This window comes from Drosophila sulfurigaster, chromosome 3 (assembly GCF_023558435.1).
Source record: "Drosophila sulfurigaster albostrigata strain 15112-1811.04 chromosome 3, ASM2355843v2, whole genome shotgun sequence".
In the NCBI taxonomy this organism is placed as follows: domain Eukaryota; kingdom Metazoa; phylum Arthropoda; class Insecta; order Diptera; family Drosophilidae; genus Drosophila; species Drosophila sulfurigaster.
The window spans coordinates 24,950,607-24,975,227 of NC_084883.1; the positions used below are offsets into that span (position 1 = coordinate 24,950,607).

The 24,621-nt window shown below is 37.4% G+C and overlaps 2 pseudogenes; both read left to right on the plus strand.

The window, feature by feature from the left end:
- Positions 1 to 7,512: 7,512 nt before the first annotated feature.
- LOC133840263 (cytochrome c oxidase subunit 1-like) lies at positions 7,513 to 9,046 on the plus strand (annotated as a pseudogene).
- Positions 9,047 to 9,102: 56 nt separating this feature from the next.
- LOC133840262 (cytochrome c oxidase subunit 2-like) lies at positions 9,103 to 9,805 on the plus strand (annotated as a pseudogene).
- The last annotated feature ends 14,816 nt before the right edge of the window (positions 9,806 to 24,621 follow it).

A 24,621-nucleotide genomic window follows, 5' to 3' on the forward strand; every position in this document is an offset into this window, starting at 1 on the left:
GCAACCGAATCGCAGGCGAATCGCAACCGAAACGCAGGCGAATCGCAACCGAATCGCAACCGAATCGCAACCGAATCGCATGCGAATCGCAACCGAATCGCATGCGAATCGCAACCGAATCGCAGGCGAATCGCAAGCGAATCGCAGGCGAATCGCAACCGAATCGCAGGCGAATCGCAGGCGGATCGCAGGCGGATCGCATGCGAATCGCAACCGAATCGCAAGCGAATCGCAACCGAATCGCAACCGAATCGCAGGCGAATCGCAACCGAATCGCAGGCGAATCGCAACCGAATCGCAACCGAATCGCAACCGAATCGCAAGCGAATCGCAGGCGAATCGCAGGCAAATCGCAGGCGAATCGCAAGCGGATCGCAAGCGGATCGCAAGCGAATCGCAGGCGGATCGCAAGCGAATCGCAACCGAATCGCAACCGAATCGCAACCGAATCGCATGCGAATCGCAACCGAATCGCAGGCGAATCGCATGCGAATCGCAACCGAATCGCAGGCGAATCGCAACCGAATCGCAACCGAATCGCAACCGAATCGCATGCGAATCGCAACCGAATCGCATGCGAATCGCAACCGAATCGCAGGCGAATCGCAGGTGGATCGCAGGCGGATCGCATGCGAATCGCAACCGAATCGCAAGCGAATCGCAACCGAATCGCAACCGAATCGCATGCGAATCGAACCGAATCGCAACCGAATCGCAGGCGAATCGCAACCGAATCGCAACCGAATCGCAAGCGAATCGCATGCGAATCGCAACCGAATCGCATGCGAATCGCAACCGAATCGCAGGCGAATCGCAAGCGAATCGCAGGCGAATCGCAACCGAATCGCAAACGGATCGCAAGCGAATCGCAGGCGGATCGCAAGCGGGTCGCAGACGAATCGCAGGCGAATCGCAACCGAATCGCATGCGAATCGCAACCGAATCGCAACCGAATCGCAACCGAATCGCAAGCGAATCGCATGCGAATCGCAACCGAATCGCATGCGAATCGCAACCGAATCGCATGCGAATCGCAACCGAATCGCAGGCGAATCGCATGCGAATCGCAACCGAATCGCAACCGAATCGCAAGCGAATCGCATGCGAATCGCAACCGAATCGCAGGCGAATCGCAACCGAATCGCAGGCGAATCGCAACCGAATCGCAAGCGAATCGCAGGCGAATCGCAAGCGGATCGCAACCGAATCGCAGGCGGATCGCAAGCGAATCGCAACCGAATCGCAACCGAATCGCATGCGAATCGCAACCGAATCGCAACCGAATCGCAACCGAATCGCAACCGAATCGCAACCGAATCGCAGGCGAATCGCAACCGAATCGCAATCGCATGCGAATCGCAACCGAATCGCAACCGAATCGCAACCGAATCGCATGCGAATCGCAACCGAATCGCAACCGAATCGCAACCGAATCGCAGGCGAATCGCAGGCGGATCGCAACCGAATCGCAACCGAATCGCATGCGAATCGCAACCGAATCGCATGCGAATCGCAAGCGGATCGCAAGCGGATCGCAACCGAATCGCAGGCGGATCGCAACCGAATCGCAACCGAATCGCATGCGAATCGCAGGCGAATCGCAACCGAATCGCAACCGAATCGCAAGCGAATCGCAAGCGAATCGCAAGCGAATCGCAACCGAATCGCAGGCGAATCGCAACCGAATCGCAACCGAATCGCAGGCGAATCGCAACTGAATCGCAAGCGAATCGCAGGCGAATCGCAGGCGAATCGCAGGCGAATCGCAAGCGAAACGCAAGCGAATCGCAGGCGAATCGCAAGCGAAACGCAAGCGAATCGCAAGCGAATCGCAACCGAATCGCAACCGAATCGCAACCGAATCGCAAGCGAATCGCAACCGAATCGCAGGCGAATCGCAAGCGAATCGCAACCGAATCGCAGGCGAATCGCAACCGAATCGCAGGCGAATCGCAACCGAATCGCAGGCGAATCGCAACCGAATCGCAGTCGAATCGCAAGCGAATCGCAAGTGTGAGAGGGGGTTTGAGAGGAATTAATAGGCCTTCGAGTGTATTTGTAGGTTTATTTGGATAATTGAGTTGATGTGTTTTAACATTTTAAAATTATAATATTCTCAGGCAACTTGCTTCTTGCTCGAGTGCGTGCTTACAACTAGTCGTATTGATTATCGATACTTAAGTACTTTAGCTAATATCGCGATACCAATACTGCATGCAGTATCGATACCGATAAATCAGGGCTTATGAACACTGGCTAATTTGTTCGTTGTTCACAGTCGGCCTCTCCTGACACATCGACGCGTCCTCGCAAGATTCGGGGGGTGGTTCATACTCCAAATCCTCATCGTCAGTCTCCGATTTCTTCTCTGATTTCATATCGGCAATAATTTTTTTGATTTTCTCGTCCTGCAGCTGTATAGAAAATAACCAATCAGCTTCGTCAATTATGGCTTTTGAGATCTTTAAGCATGCTGTATCCATCTCATGATGATCTTCGAATGGTGCTCGACTTAGTGCATCCACATGACTCATCTGTGTTCCAGCGCGATGGACAATGTCTATGTCAAATTCTTGAATGCGCAACCACCATCTAGCAATCCGGGGTATAAGCTCTCGTTTCTCCATTGACTTTTCAGTGCATTACAATCTGTAACAACTTTCAGCTTTTTACCATACACGTAGTATTTAAATCGCTCCAACGATTCCACAACAGCTAAAGCTTCAAGCTCGTAACTGTGGAAGTTCTTCTCCGGTTTGGAAGTAGCTCGGCTAAAATAGGCAATTGGCTTTAACTGGTTCTCTTCATGTTGTAGCAATACTCCTGCCAAACCAATGGCACTGGCATCTGTATGAAGTTCATGATCAGCATCTAAACGGTAACTAGTGATTACTGGGTTTGATATCAGGCATCTCTTTAACTCGTCAAATGCATCTTATTGTGCTGGCTTCCACATGAATTTCTGTTCCTTGCGCAATAGGAAACGCAATGGCTCTGAGATGATAGCATATCCAGCCACGAAATTTGCGAAAATAACCAGTGAGACCCAGGAACTTTCTCACATCGGTTACATTGGTGGGCTTCGGAAACATTCTAATGGCATTCGTCTTAATATCCCCAGGGCTAATGCCGTCTGCATGTATTTGGTGACCAAGGAATGTGATTGACTGCTTGTATAGTTTACATTTATCCATGTTTAAAGTCAATCCACACTCATGCAAAACTTTAAGGACTCGCTCTAGCTTCTCATACATTTCGCTAAAAGTATGGCTACCAATAAGGATGTCATCCATATAGTGTATCATATCGCCTTTGTACACTCTCCTCTGTAATTCTGCCATTAGTCGATTAAAAACAGCAGGTGCGTTCTTCAATCCAAATGGAAGTCGCTTGAATTCATATAATCCATCGGTGGTGATAAATGCTGTGAATTTCCTGCTCTCTGGGGCTATTTCAATCTGGTAATAGCCACTGTTAAGGTCCAGGGATGAAAAGTACTTATATCGTTTTGCCTCCTGCAGGCGCTCTTCAATGTTCGGTACTGGGAAATTTTCCTTCTTGATCAACTTGTTCAGACGTCTGTAATCGACACACATTCGATCACTACCATTCGGCTTTTTGATGAGCACTATCGGGCTGGCGTACTCTGATGTGGATAACGTTATAATATCCTGCTCCAACAACTCGTCGACCATTTTGCGAACAACTTCCTTCTTTGGCTCGGAAACTCGATAAGGCGCTTGAGAAACTGTCTGACCGCTCTCAACAATTATATGGGCTTGGACTAAATTTGTTTTTCCGATGTCTTGCAATCCTGTAGAGAAAACGTTGGGGAACCTTTCCAGCAAATTACGTATTTTGCCTCTTTCCTGATCATTCTGAAAATTTATCAAAAGTTTGTCTATAGCATTGCCGATTGGAATTAACTGCTGATGAACTGCTCGCTTAACTTCTGTGACATGTGGCTCAAAGCTTAGCGTGAGATGAGCGCTAATGATAACATCTTGTCCCAATAGGAAATCCTCCTGTAACAGGTCGTCGTCTGCTACATATACTTTGGCTGTGACCACTTTTCCTTCGATGTCCATGTCCACAATGATCGCTTCTGTAAGGATACATGAACCCCCGCAAATGCCTCTTATTTGCATAGAACATTTGTGGCGTTCAGCGTTGATTTTCTTGGCAACAGATTGGCGCATGATACTAGCCTGGCTACCTGTATCAATGAAGGCGCTATACTCGTGTGAATTTATCAAGATTTTTCTGATGAAAAGTTTGTCATGATTGGTGGCTCCTAAACGCATTGTATTCGCGGAATGACGAGCTCCGTTTGGCTCATGAAATTTGTTGCATTTATTACAGCGCAGCTTTTTCTTTTCCTTTGTGCACGAATTAGCAAAGTGTCCCAACTCTCCGCAGTTGTCACACTTCAGGGTTTCCCTTGATTTTGATGACTTTAGATCGCTGTCCTGCTTTTGCTCGAAATTGCTGCCTTTTGGTAAGAATTCTTTTTTTGTTGTGCTCGGTCGACCTCTATTTACAAAATAAGATTCAGCTGCATCACGAAGTTGCTTCATTGACGAGAAGTGAATCGCTGCAATACTGTTTTGCAGTTCTCGGTGCTGTAGTCCTGATCTTACATATCTTATAATAGCTGCTTCGCTTAGCTGGTACCGCACCCCAAGGGCGGACATCCTGAAACAGTACTCCTTGACCGTCTCCTTTGATCGTCTGGTTGCATTTGCCATAGTAAAATGCACTTCTGCTTCGTCAGGGCTGGCTCCGAACTCATCCTGTATAGCTTCCGCAAAACTATTCCATGTCGTGTGGAGAATAGGTGAGGAATCGAGCCACATCTTGGCTGGTCCCTTTAGTCGTGTGTATATTGCGAGTAATACAAATTTCTCGTCCCATTGATAAGCATCAACCACTTTGTTGACTCGATCAATGAACTGGTTTACGGAAATGGCGTTCTCATCACTTGGATCAAACTCCGGCAATGTGTTTGCAATTTCTTTCACCGATGCTTGTCTCATGACCTGTCCAATATGTCTGTTTTCATTGTTGATATTTTCGGGTTCCACTTCAATGATTTGCTGCTGTTGATTGTTTGTCATTGATGCTTCTGCATTTTGCCTTTGCATTGCGACTAGCTGACCCATCATATTCGTCAATGCTTTCATTTAATTTTGCAATTGTGAAATTGCCGCTGATTGTGACGTCATCGCTTCTTCTTGCTGCATAGAAAGCCCAGCCGTTACTGGCATCTCTACTTCTTCCGATTGCTCAAATTCAATTAATCTTAGAATTAATTCAGCTCGGGTGCCTGAGCTTGACAAATTTCTAGCTCGTAGCAGGTACCTTAACTCGTCTACTTTGAGTCCATCTATTTTCGTCATTTTTCCAAACTCGATCGTCTCTCTGTCTTTGCTTTTACTTATTGCGCAATTCCCGTTGCATGTGTGCAAGCGAGACAACTGCTAAGTATTTCACAACGTTGGCGTCTGTTTGCGAATTTCACCACAACTTTTCGTATACACACAAGCCTTTTGTATGTACATATATATGTCTTCAAGTTCACACAGATTCTTGAAATCGTCTCTTGCTTCCACAGGTTCACTAAGATTCCTGATCTCTCTATTTTGAATTCGTCCGCCGCGTGGAAAAGGAACACATCCGTAATTTGCAATATACGTTGTCACATAAACCTTTGGGAACACATCCCATTACAAACTTTCCACGCCGACAATTCTTCTTGCTTTTTGTGAGTTTTCAGCACCACTCCTTCGTTTCACACATCCAACCTCAAGAATCCCACTTCTGAACTGTGAGAGGGGGTTTAAGAGGAATTAATAGGCCTTCGAGTGTATTTGTAGGTTTATTTGGATAATTGAGTTGATGTGTTTTAACATTTTAAAATTATAATATTCTCAGGCAACTTGCTTCTTGCTCGAGTGCGTGCTTACAACTAGTCGTATTGATTATCGATACTTAAGTACTTTAGCTAATATCGCGATACCAATACTGCATGCAGTATCGATACCGATAAATCAGGGCTTATGAACACTGGCTAATTTGTTCGTTGTTCACACAAGCGAATCGCTTGCGATTCGGAAGCGAATCGCAACCGAATCGCAGGCGAATCGCAAGCGAATCGCAAGCGAATCGCAACCGAATCGCAGGCGAATCGCAAGCGAATCGCAACCGAATCGCAAGCGAATCGCAACCGAATCGCAGGCGAATCGCAACCGAATCGCAAGCGAATCGCAACCGAATCGCAACCGAATCGCAAGCGAATCGCATGCGAATCGCAAGCGAATCGCAGGCGAATCGCAACCGAATCGCAACCGAATCGCAAGCGAATCGCAGGCGAATCGCAACCGAATCGCAGGCGAATCGCAACCGAATCGCAGGCGAATCGCAACCGAATCGCAAGCGAATCGCAGGCGAATCGCAACCGAATCACAGGCGAATTGCAAGCGAATCGCAGGCGAATCGCAACCGAATCGCAAGCGAATAAATCGCGGGGCGAGAAAATGTTTGAAAGCACAACTTATGTTATATTTTTAAAATATTTGAATATATAATAATAATATATAATAATTGAAGAATTATCGCTAGCGAATCGCCTGCAATTTTTGAAAAAAAGTTCAAACCTTAGTTATTTAATAATACTTTAATTATTATATTCAAATATTTTAAAAAATATAACATAACATAACATAAATCACGCGAATAAATCGCAGGCGAATCGCAGGCGAATCGCAAGCGAATCGCAGGGGAATCGCAGGCGAATAAATCGCGGGGCGAGAAAATGTTTGAAAACACAACTTATGTTATATTTTTAAAATATTTGAATATAATAATTGAAGTATTATTAAATAACTAAGGTTTTTGCATATGAACTTTTTTTCAATCGCCCCGCGATTTATTCGCTTGCGATTCGCCTGCTTTACCTCCGCCTTTTCGGCGATTTGCATACAACGCACTTTGTTCTTCGCGCTCACTTTTGCCTTTACGCGCTTCTGATTCTTGTAATATTTTCACACGCAGAATATCGGGGTTTGGCAGTTCATCACGTGTCTCTATTGCGCATCGAAATGTTTCATAGGAATCCGGCAAACTATATAACAGGCCAATTCAGATGGACTGATTGACAATAGAATGTCTGCACAAGCTTTCTCATCTTGCTTTTTCCAAACTGCTTGCTCAGCCCCCGCATCTGGGCACTATTTTGAGCCGGATTTATTTCAATTTTTGGATTATTCCTAATTTCAATATTTTATGTAATATTATAAAGGCTTTAAGTTAAATAAACTAATAGCCTTCAAAGCTGTAAATATAGGAATTCCTTTAAGCCTTAGTAATAAAATTACTCCTTCAAAATTGCAGTTTGATGTCATTATTGACTATAAGACCATGTTTATTAAATAAATGATTAAGAAGAATAACTCTTATAAATAGATTTACAATCTATTGCCTAAACTTCAGCCACTTAATCAATAAACGCGACAATGATTATTTTCAACAAATCATAAAGATATTGGAACTTTGTATTTTATTTTTGGAGCATGAGCCGGAATAGTTGGAACATCTTTAAGAATTTTAATTCGAGCAGAATTAGGTCACCCAGGAGCCTTAATTGGAGATGATCAAATTTATAATGTAATTGTTACAGCTCATGCTTTTATTATAATTTTTTTTTTATAGTTATACCTATTATAATTGGAGGATTTGGAAATTGATTAGTTCCTTTAATATTGGGAGCCCCAGATATGGCCTTTCCTCGAATAAATAATATAAGTTTTTGACTTCTTCCTCCAGCTTTATCCCTTCTTCTTGTCAGTAGTATAGTGGAAAATGGGGCCGGAACAGGGTGAACTGTTTACCCTCCTCTATCGTCAGGAATTGCACATGGTGGGGCTTCTGTTGACTTAGCAATTTTCTCTTTACATTTAGCCGGAATTTCTTCAATTTTAGGAGCTGTAAATTTTATTACAACTGTAATTAATATACGATCATCAGGAATTACTTTAGATCGAATACCTTTATTTGTATGATCAGTTGTAATTACAGCTTTATTATTACTTCTATCTTTACCCGTTTTAGCTGGAGCAATTACTATATTATTAACTGATCGAAATTTAAATACCTCATTCTTTGACCCAGCAGGAGGAGGAGACCCAATTCTTTACCAACATTTATTCTGATTTTTTTGGACACCCTGAAGTTTATATTTTAATTTTACCTGGATTTGGAATAATTTCTCATATTATTAGTCAAGAATCGGGTAAAAAGGAAACATTTGGATCTCTTGGAATAATTTATGCTATACTAGCAATTGGATTATTAGGATTTATTGTATGAGCTCATCATATATTTACTGTAGGAATAGACGTAGATACACGAGCTTATTTTACTTCTGCTACAATAATTATTGCTGTTCCTACTGGAATTAAAATTTTCAGTTGATTAGCTACATTACATGGTGCCCAATTATCTTATTCTCCTGCAATTTTATGAGCTCTTGGATTCGTATTTTTATTTACTGTAGGAGGATTAACTGGAGTTGTTCTTGCTAATTCTTCTGTTGATATTATTCTTCATGATACATATTACGTAGTAGCCCATTTCCATTATGTATTATCTATAGGAGCAGTATTTGCTATTATGGCCGGATTTATTCACTGATACCCTTTATTTACTGGATTAACTTTAAATAATAAATGATTAAAAAGTCAATTTATTATTATATTTATTGGAGTAAATTTAACCTTTTTCCCCCAACATTTTCTTGGGTTAGCTGGGATACCCCGACGTTATTCTGATTATCCCGACGCATACACAACATGAAATGTAATTTCTACAATTGGTTCATCAATTTCATTACTAGGAATTTTATTTTTCTTTTATATTATTTGAGAAAGCTTAGTTTCTCAACGACAAGTAATTTATCCAATTCAATTAAATTCATCAATTGAATGATATCAAAATACTCCTCCAGCAGAACACAGTTATTCTGAACTTCCTTTATTAACTAATTAATTCTAATATGGCAGATTAGTGCAATGGATTTAAGCTCCATATATAAAGTATTTTAACTTTTATTAGAAAATAATGTCAACATGAGCTAATTTAAGTTTACAAGATAGAGCTTCTCCTTTAATAGAACAATTAATTTTTTTTCATGATCACGCTCTTTTAATTTTAGTAATAATTACTGTATTAGTAGGTTATTTAATATTTATACTATTTTTTAATAGTTATATTAATCGATTTTTATTACACGGACAATTAATTGAAATAATTTGAACAATTTTACCCGCAATTATTTTAATTTTTATTGCTTTTCCATCTTTACGATTATTATACTTACTTGATGAAATTAATGAACCTTCTGTAACTTTAAAAAGTATTGGACACCAATGATACTGAAGTTATGAATATTCTGATTTTAATAATATTGAATTTGACTCTTATATAATTCCAACAAATGAATTAGAAACTGATGGATTTCGTTTATTAGACGTTGATAACCGTATTGTTTTACCTATAAATTCTCAAATTCGAATTTTAGTAACAGCCGCAGATGTAATTCATTCTTGAACAATTCCTGCTTTAGGAGTTAAGGTAGATGGTACACCCGGACGTTTAAATCAAACTAATTTTTTCATAAATCGACCAGGATTATTTTACGGACAATGTTCAGAAATTTGTGGGGCTAATCATAGATTTATACCAATTGTAATTGAAAGTGTTCCTGTAAATAATTTTATTAAATGAATTTCAAAGAATTTAAATTCTTCATTAGATGACTGAAAGCAAGTACTGGTCTCTTAAACCATTTTATAGTAAATTAGCACTTACTTCTAATGAAAAAAAAATTAGTTAAACTTATAACATTAGTATGTCAAACTAAAATTATTAAACTATTAATATTTTTTAATTCCACAATGCAAAATATATAGCTTTTATTCACAATGGGTAGCTGGTATCTCACAGTCGAGTACACTCGACTGTAGCTTTCTTACTTGTTTTATTTAAATTTCAACTTTGTTTTCGAATTGGGAAATTTGCATTTAGTGCGAAAGCGCTACACTTTTTTTCCAATAATTTTTTTTTAACTTGTAAATTGAATTTTGTTTGTTTTGTTTTTTATATCAATTGCATAATTTAATTTATATCATTTTTGTTTTCACAACACTTTTGATGAAGATTAGAGAAGATCAAAGATTTCACAAAACAAAAGTTGACGCTGGCAGAGGATTAAAGTTGGCGCCTAAAGGCGCTTCGTTGGCCAGGCGGTGGCCTGTAAAGGCGCTCCGCTGGTCGAAAGGGCCGTTGAGGGTGCTCCGGTGGCCGAGAATGTCGGCACGGGTGCTTGATGCCCCACTAGAGCTTGGTACCTGTTATATTTATTTTTGTTACAAATTTCACAATAACGAATATATTGTTGAAGTTTTTTATATAAAGTTGGCCAATAGTAATATTTAAGAATGTGTTTAAGATTTTCATCGAATCCTCTATGTGTTCGAGCATGTGTCTCTTCTATAATTATTTGTTGATCATCTTTGAATTTTCTTGTCTAAAGGTATTTATTTGTAAAAGTGTTTTTAATAATATTTTGAATTTCATACAAATCTTCGGGAGTACAATGAATACCTGTTGTAAGATTTGGTTGGAGGAATTATTTTAAAATGTCAATCAAATTATCGACTGTATAGTATTCTATAGTGTGCCTTGTTTTATTAAATTCTTCGTATTTCTCATGGATTGTGAATCTATTTTTTGCAATGAGCAATTGTTGTTGGTTTAAAGGTTTATTAGTTTCCTCAATTATAATTTGATTACTGCTGTCAGCGGAATGTACTGTTTCAATATGGGACAACTCCTCAATGTTTTCGTTAGTTATGTGGTTTATAATAACTCTTGACAAAGCGTCTGCAACGACGTTTGTTGCTCCTGGTTTATTAAATATTTTCGGAGAAAATTCTTCAATAAATGCATGCCATCTTTTCATTTTTGAATTAGGATTACGTGCAGATACTACGAAAGAAAGAGGTTGATGATCTGTATGGATTTCTAGATTAGTTACTCCGTACAAATAATTTCTGTGCAGCGACATAAGGAAAATCTAGAACACTAACCGGAAGAGAAATAAAAAAAATAAAAAAACTAAAGTTTCTACGTTTCTGCAGAGAAAGAGAGATAGAAAGAGAACGAGAGAGAGAGAAGAAGATAGAGAGAGAGAGAGTAGAAGAGAGAGAGAGAAGAAAAGAGTGAGTGCGAGATTTAGGTTACCATCTTGCCACCGGTGTTACGTGACAATTAATAAAAATACTATTAATCTTTAGAACTTTACAATTTTCTAGCACTCTTGTTTTGATATTTATACCCGCTACCCATAGGGTAGAAGGGTATTATAACTTTGTGCCGGCAGGAAATGTATGTAACAGGTAGAAGGAGGCATCTCCGACCCTATAAAGTATATATATTCTTGATCAGCGTCAACAGCCGAGACGATCTAGCCATGTCCGTCTGTCCGTCTGTGTGTCTGTCCGTATGAACATCTAGATCTCAGAGATCTAGAATAAAGAGAGATCTATAAATAGAATAGCGGGAATAAAAACATCAAATAAAGTTATGTGAATATATCGCAGTGTGTTTAAAAAAAATATACGAAATAATAAAGGTTTTCAAAGATTCAACCTATTTTTTTTAACTAAAAATAAAAAAAAAACAACTATATCAAAATCATCTAAAAGGAGGAGGTCTAAAATCATCTAACAAGAAGGAGGTCCAACCTGACGGGAGACAAGTGAGCTTGTTTTAATTGTTTAGAAGTAAAATAAGTAAATAAAACCCTGTACGAATTGATAAGCGATTTTGAAAAATTAAACATGGCTTTAAACAACAATTTGACGGCAGATCTTGTTACTCAGGTTCAAACTACTGCTCTTCAAGAACAAATTGCGGAGTTAAGATTGCAACTCTCGAATAACACAAATACAGTAGAAGAATATATTGGCAACAATTTTGTTAATGGTGAAATTAATAGGATGTTAGCAGAAAACATAATAAGAACCAGTAAAAGTCCCTACAATTCTCCAGTATGGGTAGTAGGAAAGAAAGGCTTTAACGAAGACGGTACTCCAAAAAATCGGTTAGTAATCGATTTAAAAAATCTGAACGATAATACCATTCCGGACAGGTATACAATGCCTGATCGTACAGTAATATTATCTAACCTTGGAAAAGCGCGATTCTTTTCAACAATAGATTTAGAATCAGGTTTTCATCAAATTCTTAAAAAATATAAATTTTTCCGATTACTATTCGGATTAACAAATGCACCAAGAATCTTCCAGAAAGCAATGCATAATATCTTACGAGATAAAATCGGCAAAACATGTCACATTTACATAGACGACATAATAGTGTTTTCAGAAACCGCTAAACAACATTCAGATGATTTACAAGAAATCATTGAAATCTTATTCAATGCAAACATGAAAATTTCATTAGAGAAATCTAAATTTTTCCGAAAAGAAATAGAATTTCTTGGTAATATAGTATCCCACAAAATTATAAAAACAGACCCTCAAAAGGTCAAAACAATAGTAGATTTTCCTCCGCCTAACAATATAAGAGAACTACGAGGTTTCTTAGGACTTACCGGATATTACAGGAAATTTCTAAACAACTATGCAGCCATAGCTAAGCCATTAACCAAATTCTTACAAGGTCATAATGGAAAAATTACAAAACATATCTCAAGGAAAACAGAAATAACACTTGACGAAGAGGCAATACAAGCCTTTCAAAACTTGAAATCCCAGTTAATCACAAAAGTTGAATTAACACAGCCAGATTATTCAAAGAAATTTGTCCTTACAACAGACGCATCTGATTTTGCTATAGGAGCCGTACTTTCTCAAGATAATAAACCAATTACCTTCATTTCCAAAACTTTGAATAAAACAGAAAGAAATTATGCAACCAACGAAAGGGAATTATATGCCATTGTCTGGGCATTAAAAAATCACAGAAATTATTTGTACGGAGTAACTAATCTAGAAATCCATACAGATCATCAACCTCTTTCTTTCGTAGTATCTGCACGTAATCCTAATTCAAAAATGAAAAGATGGCATGCATTTATTGAAGAATTTTCTCCGAAAATATTTAATAAACCAGGAGCAACAAACGTCGTTGCAGACGCTTTGTCAAGAGTTATTATAAACCACATAACTAACGAAAACATTGAGGAGTTGTCCCATATTGAAACAGTACATTCCGCTGACAGCAGTAATCAAATTATAATTGAGGAAACTAATAAACCTTTAAACCAACAACAATTGCTCATTGCAAAAAATAGATTCACAATCCATGAGAAATACGAAGAATTTAATAAAACAAGGCACACTATAGAATACTATACAGTCGATAATTTGATTGACATTTTAAAATAATTCCTCCAACCAAATCTTACAACAGGTATTCATTGTACTCCCGAAGATTTGTATGAAATTCAAAATATTATTAAAAACACTTTTACAAATAAATACCTTTAGACAAGAAAATTCAAAGATGATCAACAAATAATTATAGAAGAGACACATGCTCGAACACATAGAGGATTCGATGAAAATCTTAAACACATTCTTAAATATTACTATTGGCCAACTTTATATAAAAAACTTCAACAATATATTCGTTATTGTGAAATTTGTAACAAAAATAAATATAACAGGCACCCCAAATTAATACCGATATCTAAAGCACCAATTCCAGAACGACAAGGAGAATTGCACATTGACATTTTTTACGCAGAAAAATGTTCATTCATAACTTGCGTAGATGCATATTCAAAATAGTAGTGAAACAAATAGAAAACAAATCTAACATGGAAAATTATGTACTAGAATTACTCCAAGTTTTTCCGTTTGCAAAATCGGTTATGATGGATAATGAACACAGTTATTCATCAGCCCAATTTAACAATTTATTTCGCAAACCCCAGACCTAGTTTAACTCATAATGAAAAAACAACACCCAAAAATTATAGTGTGAGAGACGTAATTTACGAGAAAAAACATGGTGAAAGAAATAAATTAAGACCCAGATATAAAAAAAAAAATTGTTAAAGATGTCTTGGGAAATAAAGTAATAAGAAACAACAGAGAGAGAATAATTCATAAAGATAACATAAAATTTTAAATACCATTTTTACTTATTTAATATTTTTTATATATATATTTTTATTATTTAGCATGATTTTATACATTTTAATACCGATTTGTGGTTCGGAAATTATTAATTATTCAAACGACGACTACGTCTTACTAGAGGATACAGACCAATTACTATTATACGAAACATATGGAGAAGTTTTCCACGTTACTAACATAATGACATATTTGAAAAAGAACTAAAATTTTTCAAAAACAAGAACAGTACTATCGATTGGGAAGTAACGATGGAATTAAATTTAATCAAAACTTATTTCTCAACTCACACCTCATAAAGTTTTTAAACGCAGCGTTAATGAGCTAGGTACCATTTTTAAATGGATAACAGGAACACAAGATCATGACGACATGATAAATATTCAAAAATCAATGAACTCGTACAATAGTCAACAAAATAAAAATTTTAAAAAATATTATACTCGATCAAAAATTTTTATTAAAAAAATACAGACACAAATTATTATAATATGATAAAAATTTTTAACCACAAAAAATTAAACATTACTCCAATAGACCTTTTAGATGTTTCGACTTTTTCAATTATATCATATCAAGGTTTAATCATAATTTATATAAAATATCCAACGGTTAACTATAATTGTAAGTTATATCACGCAAAAGCCATAGCTCAAAAAGATGGAAAATTATTTGTAAACAACAAAGTAGCTAAATGTAATAACACCTTTTACGCCATCGAGAAATATAAAAAAGAAATATTTAATAGCTTTGCTAAAATCAATTTTGAATCAAATTTTTTTGTTAACCTTCTAAATAAAAAATTTCCAAGTTGTATAAAACTAACTGAAAAAAATAGACCAACAGAAATCACAACAGATGGTGCTCTTCTAGTATCATGAACAACAAATTATATTAATGAAACATTGTTTATTGGCACTTATCTAGTTACATTTAAAAACATGGTTGTAATAAATCAAAAATAATTTTTTTATGAAAAAGAAAAAATATTAAACTATATAAAAGACGAAAAATGTACAAACTATTTAATAACTGAATATCAACCTACTAATATCACAGAATTACAAATGCAAAACATTTTTATTAATTGTATTAATTTTATTATAATATTTTTTGTGATTAAGCTTCGTAAGTACCGGCCCTCGTATTTCAATTATTGTAACTTTTTAAATTCAAAGAATTCTGAAAATCAAAATTATAATTTACCAAATATAGAAATACTATAGAGCTTGATACTTTAGGTAAATTAAATCAAAAAGTCGAACATTTGTTAAAAAACGATTAAGTATCGGGGACGATAGTATCTTAGGAAGGGGGGAGTTATCACCCAGCTCACATAACAAAACGTATTGGAAATATAAACACTTTCGATTGCTCACTTCAGCAAACGAGTATTTCCAATTAGTCCAATTCCAATTGCGCAGTCATTTTTGATGTAAACAATTATGCTTTAGCATAATCACAATTAACGTAAAGTCCAGATGATAATGCGCAAACCTAAATGTAAACTCAACAGCAAATGCTGATATGTCAAAACGCAATTGTAAACACAATTGCATTTTACACTTCGATCTTTGAGTTCATCATCCGTTTTGTAAACATAAAGAAGCTTTGTCCCATCTTAGCTGACTTGCAGCATAAGTCCACTTTTGTACTTTAGTTCTAATTTGATATCCGAATAAAGCGGAAGCTTGCAGCTCCCAACAAACAAATATATTTTTTCTATTCAGTACAACTGAATTAATTAATTTGCATACTGATCTAAATATACAACCGAGCATGTATGTATGTATGTATATATGTACGTATACGCATACAAATTAATCAAGAGCGAAGTGTGAAATGCAATTGTATTTACAATTGCGTTTTGACATATCAGCATTCGCTGTTGATCTGGACTTTACGTTAATTGTGTTTATGCTAAAGCATAATTGTTTATAATAATTTGACTAATTGGAAATACTCGTATGCTGAAGTGAGCAATACGATTTGTTATGTGAGCTGGGTGATAACTTGGATAGAGGCACTGCGATAGCTCTATTGGTAGAGTGCAAGCATATGCATGTTGTGGTACTCGGAATACTCGGGCTCGAGCCCGTTCGGGGTACAAACTTTTTTTTTTTAATCGTATTTACAATTATTATAAATAAAAATTGTGGATGTTATTAAAGATGGGCAAAAACGCCTGCTATGTATGTATTGTATGTATGCGTATACGTATATACAAGTTAATTATTTATTTAAAAATAATAACAAAAATATATTTGATTAAGATTCCGATTGGAACCGTTCTTTATTGAAATCAAATTAGAGACTAAAGACTAATTCTAAAGCTAGCCCTATATAAAGCTGCGAGTTTCAGCAGCGGCGTTGACAGCGCTGCTTTGGTTGGTGAATTGGGTGCAATGCTTCTTATTCTTGGAATTGCTTGCACCGGCATGTGGCGGATGTATTGGGCAACTTGGCTTGGGTCTTCTTGGAATGTTTGCAGGTGCACTCGGCGCGTGCAGGAAGTTGGTCAGACGCTGAGTCTGCATTATGGACTTATGGGATTTGTTGTTTGGGTTTCGAAATGTTTTGTCTGTTAACTCTTCCCCCTCTAATTCGTGCTTGTCCTCAAGCAATTTTATTTCTCAAAAGTATGGGATGTTGTTGAATTGAGGCAGTGGATTTTTCTGTAAATCTTCTTGCTTGCGGAGTGGTGGCTTCAATGTTTCTGATGGAGCTGGTGTTGGTCCAAGTTGAAGGGTAATGGTGTTCTTCTTTCGACTGCAAGCGTGAAGTCCTAACGCTGTTATCAGGATGACACCGAAGAGCGTTAACATTGTAATGCTGTTGACCATGGAATGCGTCTGTATGTATTGCAGCTTGTTGGTGTTATTGAGATGAAGCGCCTCCAGTGCCTCTAGGGATAGAATCCTTAAACGTTCAGTTTCTTCGGCTGTTATTTGTGAGATTGGCACTTTTGGTTGCATAATGACTGGCTCCATATTGTTGAATAGCCGCTCTTTGATTTGCATGGAATCGTTGATTAGGTGAATTAGAAATGACCCTTCCAGATGATTTCCGGTTCCATTCCAGACCAAATTGCCGTTGAAGTTATTGAGGAGAATTAGACCATTGTCGATTTCCTCTATCTCCGGGATGTGATCCGCGTTGCTGAAACTGCACAGTGCTCTCTCTCCCTTAACTAATTTCGGAATACAATGTGTTTGGCTTACATCAATAACATTCTTTTTGTCGCAAACTTTTATGTTTAAGTAGGTTTTACAATTTTTTGGTATGCCATATACTATATCATTGTACAAAAATAGTTGACTTATTTCTAAGTGTACAATTGCGTTATTTTTTACTATTGGTTTTAATAAAATATCTTGATATTCGATTTCTTCTAGGTTAGGAATTTTGACAATATACAAAAGTGTAGTTTTATTATGAAGCATTGATATATCGGAAAATTCCATTATCTCTTCGATTGACAATGGTGGCATATTGCCTTTTCTAAATATTTCTCCAATTTCTGTTAGTTCATTTTCGTTTAGTAAAAGAGTATTTGCTATATTTAATTTGGCCCACTGAGTGGCATACTTGATATTTACTATTTCATCTTTTAATAATCGGATTTCATTATGAAGGCTAATGGCTACCTCGTTACTAAGAAAACTACTTTTTTGTATTGAATTAGTTAGGGAGTTCGATAAGGACGTAAGTTTGTTAATTCTTTGCTCCAGTTGTGTATTAACTATAACCTGTTGATTATTATTACTGATGAGATTATTGATATTTTCCTTTAACATGACGAGATCGTCATGATCTGGGTTGCCTGCTATGTACTTCCAACCTGTACCTAACCAATTTAGTGACCTAGATTTTCGTTTATTTGGGGAATCTGTTATTGTTTTGAGTGCGTTAGTGGTAGCGATTAACTCATGATGTATTGTTGAATATAGCGGACTACGCTTTAGGCCCTCTTCAGTGTGACTGTTAAGTAGGTCTAGTGCTTCCTGGATTTGATTAAGGTCTATTACATGTACTAATTTTGTTGAGGATGTCTGTAACTTTCCCAGTCCCCTATGAATGGTCACTGTCTGAACGTTCGTGTAGTTTGTAATGTCCATCGTAGCTTCCGTTATTGTCCATAGTAATACCCTGCGAATATTATGATTTGATGTTACTTTTATGTACGATTCTTCCAGATTCTGTTAAAATGTTTGTATTTTTATCTTCTTTAACTAATTCTTTCTTAAATCTTGGGGAAAGTTTTGAACCTAAACGAGTGTTTACTTTTACATATATTTCTTGTCCTGGCTCATAAGTTATTATTTCGTTTCTGCTTTTGTTGTGGAATTGTAAATTTTTATTTTGTGCGATCTTAAGTTTGTCAATATTGTCTTGTCTGGCCTGTTCGTACTGGTCTGGGTTTGTCGTGACTCTCCTTCCAAAGAATACCTCTAATGGTCGCTTTTTGGTTGTGGAGTGGAAAGAGTAGTTATATTCGTATATAGCTCTATCCAGGAGCTCTTCGAAAGTTCTATGGTGGTTTTCTTTCTGTAAGCATCTCATTACTTCGGAAAGTGTCGAATGGAACCTTTCTACTTGTCCATTAACTGTACTCTTATATGGTGGCGCAGTGTAAATTGTAATATTTAACTGATCCTCAAGCATGAATTTTATGGACCTTGAGTTGAGAGATTTCTCATTATCTATTACAACGAACTTAGGAACTCCATAATAGAAAATAATGTCCCTAAGTGGTGTTCGAATGTCTTCTATTGCTTTTGAATTGATTATGCGTGCCTGTGCTAGTTTTGAGAATTTATCTATTGCTGTAAGAACTAAATAGCCTTTGGTTGAGTAAATGTCGATGTGAATGATGTGACCGGGATATTCTGGTATTGGAGTTTTTTTTAGTTCTGGATTAGGGGGATGTCGGTCATATTTAGATTCCTTACAAATTTTGCATTGCCTTACTATGTTGCTTATTTTTGTTTCATTTTGGGGAAGTAGAATTTTTCTGATAATTGAATTTTATTTTCTTCGGCACTGCGGTGTGCTCTATTGTGTATTTTGAGAATTTCCTCCTCTTGTCTAGATTCGTTGGTGAGGTCTACAGTCATAGATTGAGAGAATCGGGTTTTGATGTTTTTGAAATGTTTAGGATATAATATTTGTATTTTCCCCATTATATCCTCAGTTGTTTGGATGAAATTTATAACCGAAGGGTTGAGGTATTTTTTAAGAGTTTCTACTAATTCTTTATCGTTAAATTCCTTTTTGTATATTTCGTGTCGATGGAACGTGGGGAATGGTATAGAGAATATGTAGTCGGATTTATCTGATTTGTTAAGAAATATTTGGTTCTTGAAAACATTAATGGGGACTTCCATACTGGGTATTAGTTCGTGACTTGAGCTTTCTGCACTATGCTGAGTTGAGGCTATGGAATTGATTTGATCAGTTGATATTCTCGAGAGTGCGTCAGCTACGACGTTCTCCTTTCCTGGTTTGTAGAATATTTCGTAGTCATATTCTTCTAGGTAGGATTTCCATCTTTTAATTCTAGCATTTCCGTTCCAACTGCTCAAGGAATGTGTAAGGGGTTGATGGTCGGTGAATATTTTGACTTTTGCTTTCCCATATAAATAATTTTTGAGAGCTTTAAGTGACCAGATGATGGCCAGCATTTCTTTTCGTTAGCTGCATAGTTTTCTTCTGCTTTTGCTAGTGTTCTCGATAGGAATGAAATTGGTTGGTTGTCTTGCGATAGGACTGCTCCTATTGCGTAATTAGACGCGTCCGTTGTCAAGTGAAATTCTTTAGTAAAATCTGGATAGCGAAGAATTATTTCCTTTGAAATAAGACAACTTCGTAGTTTTTGAAAAGCCTTCAATGCTTCGGAGTCAAGAGTAATTGGTTTTTTTGATGACCTGTTTTTGGACACGTGTCCATCTTCCCCTCTTAAAAGAGACGTAAGGGGTTTTGCTAACTTAGCATAACTTTGTATGAATCTTCGGTAGTAGCCGGAGAGTCCAAGAAAAGATCTCAGCTCTTTTAGTGTTTTAGGGCAGGGATAGTTGGCTATCGCTGCGACTTTATTGGATTTGTTTCGATGCCTTTATCGGAAATTACAAAACCTAGAAATTCGACTTTATTCTTCATGAACTCGCATTTATCTAACTGACATTTCATGTTGGCATCTTGTAAAGTTCGAAAAATTAACTCCAAGTTCTTGTAATGGGATTCATCATCTTTACTAAATATGATGATATCGTCTATGTAAATGAAACATATCTTACCGATATGTTCATGAAGTATGTCATCCAAAGCTCGCTGAAATATAGCGGGCGCGTTTTTGAGACCAAATGGGAGTCGTGTAAACTCATACTTTCCGTTATTGACGGAGAATGCGGTCTTTTCTATATCGGAAGGTTTCAAAGGGATTTGATGAAAACCACTTTTAAGGTCTAAAACCGAAAATACTCTATTATTGCCTAGCTGTGCAAGTACTTCACCTATCTCAGGAATAGGGTATTTGTCTGCAATGGTTACTCTGTTTATTTTGCGATAGTCTATTACGACGCGATATTTCTTTTTTCCTGAAGCGTCAGCTTTTTTGGGTACGATCCATATGGGAGAATTGTATGGGGACCGAGACGGTCGAATTATTCCATCTTCTAAAAGTTCTTTTATCTGTTTATTCACTTCATCTTTCAGTGACATTGGATACTGATAGAACTTGGAATATACAGGGGTGTCGGTTGATGTTCTTATTGTTGCTTGTACCTTGGTTGTGTAGGTCAGTTTTTGATTTGGATTGGCGAAGAGGTTTGGAAATTTTTTTAAGAGTTGGTTTAGATTTGTTTTCTGTGTTTCTGACAGGTGGCTTGTTCTTGGTACTATTGTATTTACTGCTTCGAAGATTTGTTCTTTTAAAGGGATTTTTATCTTGTTTCTGATTACCATTAGGTTTTTACTTGGATTTATTTCTGCTCTTAATTCCTTTAAGGTGTCGTTTCCTAAAATAGCATCAAAAGTTTCTAGGTCTTTTAATAAGAAAAATTTCACCTCAACATCTGTTATATTGAACAAGTTGGCATTTTTGTGGTGTGTTACCAGTGTATTACCTCCTATCGAGACGGCGTGAAAAGGGTTTTATTTGGAGTGGGGTTTTCTACAAATTTCGGCTTGATGTAATTTCTATTGGATCCAGTGTCAATGAGAATTTTAATTATTTGGCCGTTCCTCAATCTACAAGTAAAGTATGGGAGAGAGGAACTCTTTACTCTAAAAAATTTAGTGCAGAGTAGTCATAAAATTCGCAAGTGTCATCTTCATAGTTGTTGTCATATTGGTCTACTTGTTCTACGTATTCTTCTATTGTTTGTTCTACGTCTGCGTGAGTCTCGTATTCGGCGACTGCTTGTTCATAGTTAGTTGTGGTATCGTAAGTTTCTGTCGAAGGTTCTGTTATTTCGTCGTTGTTTGTCTGTATGTTAAAGTTTCTCTGTCGTTTCTGTCCGTCTGGTATAGGACCGGGGGTCTTTTCCCAGCTTCGAATCGTGGTCTGTTCATGTAGTTGACAAATTTCGTTTGAACGCTGGAATCCACATCCATTGGTTCTGGACGCGGTAGCGGTTTCGGGGCCATTGGCCTAGGTGGTGCAACCTGTTGAGAGGTTGTGGCAACAGTGTATTGCCGTGGGTTGGCAATTGGTTGATACCCAGAATTTGGGAAATATTGTCTTGGTAGTGGAGTTGGTGGTAGTTGTCCGTAGTGTAAGTATTGTCGTGGCTGTTGTTGTCTGAAAGGGATTGGTGGTGGTTGTCTGTTTGAGAAGATGACATTCCGTGGGGCTGGTATGGGTTTACCATTACTGTTTCTAAAATGTGTCGGATGTCCTTTAAAAGTGGCATGTTTCGACCTAAAGGTTTGATTTTCCATTTTAAGCAGAGATGTAGTGCGGTAGGTAAGTCTGCTGGTTCTTTCATGCCTAATAGCCGAGGCAAGTCACCTTGTAGCCCTCGAATGAAAGTGTCTAGCGCTTTGTCTCTGTATAATTTTGTCAACATTGCTTCCCGTTTCTGTCAATATCCATGCTACTCGTTTTATTTAAAATTAGAGACAAGTGTCTGTATACGTCTTTGTGGAAATCTTCCACTGATTGATTCGGACCTTGAACTAATGTAGTCATTTCATATTCTAGGGTTGCTATGTCTCGTTTATCTGCATAATGTAGTGAAAGACATCTGCACATGGCATCCCAGTTAAGCGGTACCTTATATGCTTCTAAAGCTTGGTCTGCACTTTTCGTTATCTTGTCTCGGATGGTGTGCAAGATATTATGATATTTGGGCGTACCTTGGTATGAGTTATATGCTTGTAAAACACGCTCTACACTTTTTTCCATGAGCTAAATTCTTCTGGGTTTCCACTAAACTCACGCAAACCTTTTGCTATGTCGGGTACTCTGTCAAGATCTGTCAAATTTCTTTGATGTTCTGGCGCAATAACATGATCTGGGAGACTTAGAAAATCTTCTACAGGATTGGTATGTTGTCTTATTAATATTGGCAATTGTTCGGCTAATATTTCGCTTATAGCGGCTGTTAGAGCGGCTCTGTTATCTTCGTTCATGGTGGGTCTGTTTTGTTGATGTTCTAAATGCCTATTGTTTTGTCTCTCAATTGAACGTTGTCTTTGTGCTTCGTTCACTTGTTCTATTTCTTCTGGATTTAGTATGGGGGGTCGAATTAAGTTATGGCGATTGGCCATAAGCGATAAGATGAAATTTAAAAGCTATTTTTTTTTTTTTTTTTTTTTTTTTTTTTGTTTTATATTAAAGTTTATAACCAGTGGATGGTTTTTTCCTTCTACCTTGGAGGGTCCCTTGGGAATCGCAAAGTTGGAATAAGTTATATCACCGTTGTGATCTTTTTGTTTGATTTATCGCTTTACGCTTATGTTATTTACTCTTTTACTATGGACTCTTTTGAGTCTTGTTTACTTTGCAATAATTTGTTTCTTTTCTTATATATTTTTTAAAATTTTGCTTTTCGCTTTTAGTTTTATTTATTTGCTTGCGATTTGCTATATTCTATATGGACTCCTTGGAGTCTTGTGTATTTTTACACTTTGCTTTATGTTTTTTATTCCGTTTTTGTTTTCTTTTCTTTGTAAAATTTCTTATATCTAACTTACATTAGCAATGATGTGGCCACCTTTCCTGATGGGACGGGGTTGTTCCTTTTTGCAGCTGCTACTGGGGCTCCGTGATCCATACCTCCTGGAGAGTATTCTGAGAACGGATCTTGCAGAATATGTGGTCCACCGATGCAGTTCTCACAATCTCACCTGTTACACTAGCTAATTTAATGGCTTGGTACAGGTTTGTGTTGGCTAACTTAATTGCCGAGATTGCTTGAACTGTTCCTTCAACTGACTAATTTAATAGTCGAGAAGGTTTTGCAAATTTAATTGCTTTGGTCGCACTTGGTCGAATTAACGTCCTTTTGGCTTAGTTGCACTTCGTCAAATTAATGTCCGATTGGCTGATTGTTATTTCCCAGTGATTAATTATCACGAGCCTCTATTGGGATAATAACTTGAATTGCGCACTTAGAAACTGTTTTGTTCTGTCGATGCACTATTCGTTTTCACGCACTTAGATACGGTTTTGCTCTATCGTAACGCGATTTGACCGAAAATGTTCTTTGGCGCACTTAGATACGGTTTTGCACTATCGATACGCGAACTTTCCGGTCCCTGCTCGGGCGCCAGTTAATTATTTATTTAAAAATAATAACAAAAATATATTTGATTAAGATTCCGATTGGAACCGTTCTTTATTGAAATCAAATTAGAGACTAAAGACTAATTCTAAAGCTAGCCCTATATAAAGCTGCGAGTTTCAGCAGCGGCGTTGACAGCGCTGCTTTGGTTGGTGAATTGGGTGCAATGCTTCTTATTCTTGGAATTGCTTGCACCGGCATGTGGCGGATGTATTGGGCAACTTGGCTTGGGTCTTCTTGGAATGTTTGCAGGTGCACTCGGCGCGTGCAGGAAGTTGGTCAGACGCTGAGTCTGCATTATGGACTTATGGGATTTGTTGTTTGGGTTTCGAAATGTTTTGTCTGTTAACTTACATGCTTGCCTATATTAGTATCTGTATGCATAGATTGTTCATAAGCAATGCTATAGCTCAGGTGGTAGAGTGCAAGCCGAGCGTTTGTGGTGCTTGGGTTCGAGTCCGCTCGGGGTGTAAACTTTGTTTTTTTTTTAACCACCCGGTCGGTGGTTCTCGAGTTCAAATCCCGATCGAGAATACATGAATATTTTTTTTAATATTTTGAGATTATTACAGCAATGTTTTGCTTTTATTCAAAATGGGTAGAGG